The following is a 6,696-nucleotide window of genomic DNA, read 5'->3' as shown; positions in this document are numbered from 1 at the left end:
TCCCCCTCTCTCCCCCTCCCCCTCTTCTCCTCTCCCCTCCTCATTCTCTGGGAGCAGCAGGCAGGAAGCCACATCCCTGCATAGTTCAGGCAGGTGGGCCAGAGTGTTGGGTCTGCTGAGGGTTTTTCAGGTTTTCCAGGTTTTCCAGCTCAGGGTCCAGACAGCTGGCAGGAAGCAGGACAGAGGTCAGTTGAACTCAGACCACACATCTCTGTTAAATACATCAGCTTTTAAATCAATCTTTGTTCAAAGTCCAGTGAGTTCCAAGACTAGCGCTCACCAGCAGAGACAGAATTCCCAAGTGAACAGAGCAGCTCCTCTGCCTTCCAGATACAGGTAAGAACTGACTCTGTGTCCGCCTGACTGGGGGCACTGGCCACCAGGGCCTAAACTAATTTCTTTTCCTTTTCCCTTTTTCTTTTTCCGATAAAGTAGCTGGCAGTGCAGGGCACAAAACAGGCCCCTGGGGGAGGAGCCAGGCACATTTGGTGGTGGTTGGTGGGGAGGGGTGCAGAGGGTGGAGGGATTGTCCACACTCAGATTTTTCCTGCTGGAGGTGCCCCTGACCCTTGCAGGTTAGGATCTGCTTCATAAAGGTAAACTGATCTCAGAAAAAGCTTTCCCAGTTGTATGGGGGCTTGACGTGCAGCCAAAGGAGTGAGACAACAGACTTCACAGGTCGCCAGGAAGATACTCCCAAGACTTTCCTGTTATGCAAGGGCTTTGGGTATTAGAGAAGACTTTCTTCTGTAAGCAGCAGGAGCCCTTAAAGGATACAACCTAATTAAACTTTACTGCTGGATAATAAAAACAGGCGCCTCTCCTCTTTACGTCACATTGTAACACTAAGAAATGAGGAAAACCAGTGGATTTCTAGGCTGGCTGAATTTTAAAACAAATTTCCCAGGCTCTACCCTTTGGAGATTCTAAGTCCCTGGATCTTGTGTGAATCTGAAAAATCTTTATTATTTTAAAGCTCTCCCAGATGATTGTGATGTGCAGGCAGGTTTGGGAATCACTAGTAGCTTATTTCCTAAGCAGAAGAGTCATGGAGCTTAAATATGACTTTCACCTAGGGGCTCACTAGCTATGAGGACTCCTAGTCTGGGCTGGATCCACAGAGGAGCGTGTTCCTTCCTTCCTGACATCCCTGCAGTGTGGCAGCAACGAGGCTTTCAGTCCTTCTCAGTCCTGTATCCAGTAGTCATTCGGGGTTGACTGCCTCAGGCCATGGTTGTTTAGACACCTGGAGTCACACGTTCTTTCCTGTAGCAAGAAACTCAGGGTCTTTGGGTTTGTGTGCTATGACTAAGTAAATTGTTCATATCTTTGACTTTTGCATGTTCTCTGCACCACAAAACATGAAGTTGTTAGTAATGATGTCTTACTTTCACAGACCACTTGCTTATGGTTACTTCTCATCTAGGGGAAAGAACATAGGACTGGAATACAAATAACCAGGGTTTTGACTCAGTTGTTAGTGACAGGCCATTAGACAAGTCACTTGGCCAATTGGAGCCTCAATTTTATCTATCAAACAAGGCTTCTCATCTTTTCCCCAAAGTTGTCCTGAAACTAAAATTATAAGTATGAAAATATTTGAGGGGATTAAAAGCACAAATGTAAGATGCTTAGATTTCAAATGTGTGTATCCAAAGGCAATGCAGGATAGTGGGAAGAAACGTCCTTGCAGTTAGTTGCGAGACCTTGTCTCAGTCTTTTAATCTAACCGAGCCTGTATTTTCTCAGTTACAAATGAGGAGTCGAGACTAGATGATTGCTAATGTCCTTTACAGCCCACCACGTATAAGGCAGATCCTGGAGCTTTGAAGGTTGGCACCTTCTCCTGTGAGTGTGACTTCAAATGTTGTATCCGCAGAAAGGACTTTCCCCGTCAGCCTCCCCCCATCCCACCACTATCTCAAGCATTCATAGCCTTTATCATCAGAAATCATCTCGTTTACTTTTTATTGTCACCTTTGCCAGATATTAAACTTCCAGAGAGAAGGGATCATGTTCTTTGTGTAACCTGCTATATTCCCAGCTCTTAGAACAGTACCTGGCACAGAACAGATGCTTAAATATTTTGGATAAATGGAAGTTAGTGTCGCAAGGAAGGAGCTGGAAGAATAGATGCAGATTGTTTTGATACAGGAGAAGGAGGCTGAAGAACTCTCAGCTTCTCGGGCTGTCTCAAGTCCAGAGCCTGATCGTGTGGGAATGGGCTTCTTTGGCCACATCTTGGTTACGTGACTCTCACATCTGTTGTGTAGGAATTTTATAAGAGTAGCAAGCCAGAGCTAGACATGTTTTCCTCGAGATCCCAGCAACTCCTTCCCTTGGTCCTTTATGAGGGACTGCCCAGATTTCTTTCATCTCTTTGCCTGGTGGGTATCATGACTAAGTGGCTAGAAGCATGGCATTGGAATTGGAAACTTACATTCTAGACCAAACTTACTTTCTAAGCCTCTATTTCCTCCTCTGTCAAATGGGCATAATAGAACTTAGTTCCTATGTTCTGAGGGTTAAATGGGAGAATGCACTCAGTGCCTAGCACATCTTAAGTGCTACTATTACAGTGCTTTTCAGACAGCTTTGTGATGTGCATGACCCCAGGGAATGAAGGAACCAAGCAGTGGCAAGGAGTTTTGGTAAACAGAAAAGATGGCCCCTACCCTTGATGGCAGCTGTGGAAGGTTTGCTCTTTTTCTGAGATGGCCACCAGCTTCTGAGGCTCCAAGCATGGTTAGAGGCACAGATACCCCATATTCACGAAGCTTGGTGGAACCATGAGGACCGATTGGGAACATGAAACTAAATGACCCAGAAAAGCCCATGGGCTTTTCACTAGCTGTACGGAGTGAATACTTGGTGGTGTGAGAATACAGAGAGGGGCTGTGGTGCCTGCTTTTAAGAGAGCTTATCTTGATGGAGACACACGACATAAACACTGAAGCTCCTCTGTAATCTACAGGACTGAGGCGAAGGTGGTTCACAGTGGAAGCTGACCTACGTCTTCTCTCAGCATATACATTCGCTTTGGTCTTTCTGAACCATTCACCACTTCATGAACATACGTGGAGCACGTTAGACTGCCCACAGCCGGGAGGCAGGGTGGATAGTGGAAGGGGCCCAGACCCAACTAGGCTTGAATCCAGGCTCTGCTTATTCAAATAGCCATGGGAAGCCAACGTAACTTTTTGTAGTCTTTTTTTTCCTTTCCTTGCAAAATGGACCACTAGGATTGAATCAGAACTTACAAAAAGTAACTAGGCTCGTACCTGGAGCATAGTAGGAGCTCAATAAATGTGTGTAGAAATAAGAACACATTTTTATTTAAATATTCCAGCACCCATACCGTTGTTTGGTAGTTATATTTTGTAACTCTTCCCACTGGACTCTGGGTTCTTCAGGAGCAGGACAATGTCTAATCTGGGTCAAGCCCTGATACCTGCCCCATAGTAGGTATTAAGTATAACTTGTCGAATATATAAATAATACTTGAAGTTTGATAGATGGAGTGATATCTTCAGACTGTGGTGGTGATGGAAAAATTTGCATATAATCTAAAATTTGAGCTGAATCTTGAAAATAGGTAGGTCTTGAATTCATTCACTCAGAAAAAATGTTTACTTAGCACCTACTATAAATAATCAGTCAGAAGTGGGAAAGGTATTCCAGGTAGAGAATGTGGCATGAGCAAAGGGCAGGCTAGGCCTGGGTGACCATGCATAGACCAGTTTGGTGCCAGCCGAGGAGCAGCGGGGGATGAGGTGGGGCTGTGTTATGCTGAGTCTCAAGGCCTGAGCAAGGAGTCTGCACTTTTGTTTCTTGAATGATGTTTTAGAGGCTGACATGGTGAAAGCGAGGTGGAGAAGTTGTCTCAAGGCAGTGGCTGGGAGGAACTGGAGGCAGGAGAACTCTTGTAGTCATCCAGACATATAAAGAGAGGGGGTAGAAATGCAAGTTCAGAGTGTCTTGTAAGGAAAGATGCCGATTTGGGGGAAACTGTTTTCAGCCGACCATCAGGATGGTGTGGCAGTTTCCAGGTACCAGTTCCATCCACAGCACAAGAGCATCCTCTTTCTAGGGGCTCTTCTGTTTCCATACAATGTTGACTCCATCTCTCTCCCAACTTGTAGAACTCTTAGATAAGCAGTGAAAGGCCTTGAACTTCATCCCAGAGTCCTGCCATATAGGACAAAGTATCGTTTATGGTGGCTGGGGGTGGAGGATGGGGTACTTAGTAGCAGCCAGTCAAACTAACTTTGAGATAAGCAGATTCCATTCTTATTATAAGTGAGAAATAAAAATTACTCACTGGGCCTGCGATCGCTCTTCTCCAGATCTCCAGATAATTCTCAATGTAATGCATTTCATTAATTTTCCACATTTGAAATCTATCCCTGGCTAAGTCCAAGCAATAACTATCTCAATGGGGAAATACAGTTAGTTAGCAAACACACATTTTATGGCCCTGCCTATCCTTCTGTTTTTGATGTTAATTACTTAAAGTAAATATACTTGAGTGCTTGAATTTTCACAGGTCTTTCTTTTCAAAGGAGGAATCTAGGTGGCCTTAAATATATTATCTGCCTCACAAATATAGGATCTGCTCTAGGTAAAATATTTTTGAAGAAGGATGAAATTGAATTGCCCTTATCTCTTCCTTGCTAGAGACATCTGCCAGTACCAGCTGAGGTACCATAGGATTTCTTTTACACTGTTAGAAGCAGCAGCATGTGCTGAGGCTCTGTGGCAAGCTCTGAAAGAAGACCGACATGGCTGGTGTAGGGCATGAAGCCCTTGTGTCAGGGCTGATGACTGCAGGGAATTTTCAGCCTGTCTACAGTTGCTGACTTAACATTGCACAGTGGAGACAGTCTCTACCAACTGTATTTTTCTAACAAAAATCTAGTGATTTTTTTTCTTTCTCATCACACAGATGCATGCAAATGCTGGAGGAACAGCATTCCTCAAAAGAGCATGCTGTGCAGATATGCCTGGTCAAGTTTCCTGGGAATGTTGCTCTCTTCTTGCTGAAGTTCAAAGCGTTTTATAGACAGTATGGAGTTCAGGAGAAAGTGAATAATGTCTAGATTGAATGTTACCAGAGAGACCTGCCCTCTCTTTCCCTTATGCCTCAGTGAAACAGAAATAATTTACTCCGTGGTTACATTCTAATTTATACCATGAAATACCCTTCCACAGTCACAGTAACCAGGATTAAACATTATTTACTAGCTATCTAGCTAAGGTTTTACAGTTTAGTTTTTCTACGGCTTGGTGTTGGTTACACTGAGTGCCTTGTGGAGACAGGCTCTGTTTTCTTTGTAGTCCGTTACTGCATAATTGATTCTTAATTACTAGTAAATAAGGTGATGGTGTGTCCAGGGTACTCATGACTAATAGTTGTAGATTACTGTATTTATGGAATAATCCTACTACGTCCTGGACCTTGGGAGATAGGCAAAGACAACAGTCAGTACCTGGGCTCTTTCTTGATGACAGTCATTGCCCCTGGCCGTCACTGACAGGCCCCTCCAAGCAGAATGCTGTTTATCCCATGTCCTTTCTCTAATCTTTTGGAAATTCAGTGATGCTGACTGGTGAGCAAGCCCCTTCCCGGTTACTCCCTGGCTGCTACGGTCCACACCCAGGCCAGCTATCCATACAGAGGTGACACTCCACTCACTCCGTCTTCTCCACCCTTGTCTGTTCCTTGGGTCCTTTGTGCTCACTTCTGTGAGAGCTCATCTGCTCCCGGTGGTGGCACTGTCTGGCCAGCTCAGTTCTGAAGTTCTCTTAAAGAGCCTAGGACTCTCCTATTTCTTTAGCACACAGCATTTGGTGCTAGTTTGCAATTCCCTAGCTCTTGGACTTACTCGATACTTCTGGGTCCGGAGAAATCTGAGTTCTTTATTTGAGCTTTGTTTCACGGGGAACACAATCTTCAGCCCTGACTTTTCAGCAGCTAAAATTAGCTTAACAGAGGGGATCTGGAGTGAGTAGATAGAGAATCCCTGGCCTGCTAGTTAAGGTGCCTGCCCATCTGTAGTCCATAATCTCTTATCTCCTTGAAAAAGAAAATCAGGGGGTGGCTGGTTAGTTCAGTTGGTGAAAATACGGTGCTGATAAAACCAAGATCCAAGGTTCTATCTCTGTACTGGCCAGCCGCCAAACGTAAAAATCAGGAACACTGCTCAAACGTTCTTACAGAAAACGGGATTGCCATTGCATCAGGGCTCCCGCTGGAGGACAGGGGAGATGACTCGCAGGGACTGGGCTTCTGTGCTCCAGATGCCGTGCTCAGATGCTTTACCTGTTCTGTCTTAAGTCATCTTCACTATGTACATGGGCTTCCTGTTCTAGGTGTATTTCCATCTTCGCCTCAAAATTAAGGAACTCACCCATGTTCTCACAATGATCAAGTAGTGAAACCAGGATTTAAAACTAGGTTTAGGGGGCCGGCCCGGTGGTGCACTGCTATAGTGCGCCGCTTGGGAAGCGTGGCGTCGCCCCCGCCGAGGGTTCGGATCCCACATACAGACCGGTTCCCGCTCACTGGCTGAGCAAGGCGCGGGAGCAACACTGAGGGCTGCGATCCCGTTGCCGGTCCCGGTCCGGTGTGGGGATGACACTGAGGGTTGCGATCCGTTGCCGGACACGGAAAAAGACAAAAAAAAAAACAAAAAA

General features: G+C 45.4%; 1 protein-coding gene across 1 annotated transcript in view; it reads left to right on the top strand.

The window, feature by feature from the left end:
* The first annotated feature begins 259 nt into the window (after positions 1-259).
* PDZK1 (PDZ domain containing 1) overlaps positions 260-6,696 on the top strand; it is a 30,912-nt gene continuing 24,475 nt past the window's right edge. Inside the window, exon 1 of the mRNA XM_008592568.1 lies at positions 260-336. The gene's annotated coding sequence lies outside the window, so the exon portion shown is untranslated. The remainder of the gene's footprint in view (positions 337-6,696) is intronic.

Source organism: Galeopterus variegatus, unplaced genomic scaffold (assembly GCF_000696425.1).
Source record: "Galeopterus variegatus unplaced genomic scaffold, G_variegatus-3.0.2 Scaffold8034, whole genome shotgun sequence".
Taxonomy (NCBI): domain Eukaryota; kingdom Metazoa; phylum Chordata; class Mammalia; order Dermoptera; family Cynocephalidae; genus Galeopterus; species Galeopterus variegatus.
The sequence above is the reverse complement of the archived record's forward strand: the minus strand, read 5'-3'. Positions and strand labels throughout refer to the sequence as shown.